At 30.3% G+C, this 785-nt stretch overlaps 1 pseudogene; it reads left to right on the top strand.

Moving 5' to 3' along the window:
* Positions 1-395: 395 nt before the first annotated feature.
* On the top strand, positions 396-492 carry LOC122122192 (annotated as a pseudogene).
* The last annotated feature ends 293 nt before the right edge of the window (positions 493-785 follow it).

Below are 785 nucleotides of genomic sequence, written 5' to 3' on the forward strand. Positions count from 1 at the left end.
GCCAATAAGACCTCACTAGGGAAAATGTCAGCTGCAGAAGGTTAGAAGTAGCTCTTAAGCAAGGCTTACTTTGAATCCATTAGCTCCACAAAGGTAATTCAGTTGGATCAATTAGTACATGAAAAAGCCATCACCTTTGGACCTAGCAATAAATTATCGAAAGTATGATCAAATTCCAAATGAAAAAGACTTAAAATTGTCATTGACAAAAAAATTTGCAAATGTGAGCATTAAGATGAACAATATATTTTTTTCCACTATTCACAGAATTTTAGGGAAATAAGATCAGTAGCATTGTCAGGAACAATATAGTTTCCTTATTACAAATAGGGAACCGTGGATATAAGTCTGTATAAAGATTGCATCATTAACTACTTAAATTTAGAAGATACTACATGCTTCAGCAGCACGTATTCCCAAATTACAATACAGAGATTAACATGGCAATTGCACAAGGATGATATGAAAATTTGTGAAGTATTCCGCATTTTTCATTCTTCAGATGCAAGAAATGAAAAACAGTTATTAAAAAGTTGATTACAAAATAACAAGTGTAACAACACACGTAATTCATATAATTAAATTTAGTTTGACATCAGTGTATTAAATCTTCACCTCAGAAAGGCGTTTACATACCATAAACTTTACAAAACTTTTGAAATTAGACAACATTGTCATTTTATCCCAATGAAAAATAATATTAAGACCGAGGAAAAAAAGGAATCTAAAACTTTCTATATGGAATACAATCTGAAAGAACACATTATACAAACATAGAATATTTT

The sequence above is a fragment of the Dipodomys spectabilis genome, unplaced genomic scaffold (assembly GCF_019054845.1).
Source record: "Dipodomys spectabilis isolate Male_0828 unplaced genomic scaffold, ASM1905484v1 ptg000206l, whole genome shotgun sequence".
Taxonomy (NCBI): domain Eukaryota; kingdom Metazoa; phylum Chordata; class Mammalia; order Rodentia; family Heteromyidae; genus Dipodomys; species Dipodomys spectabilis.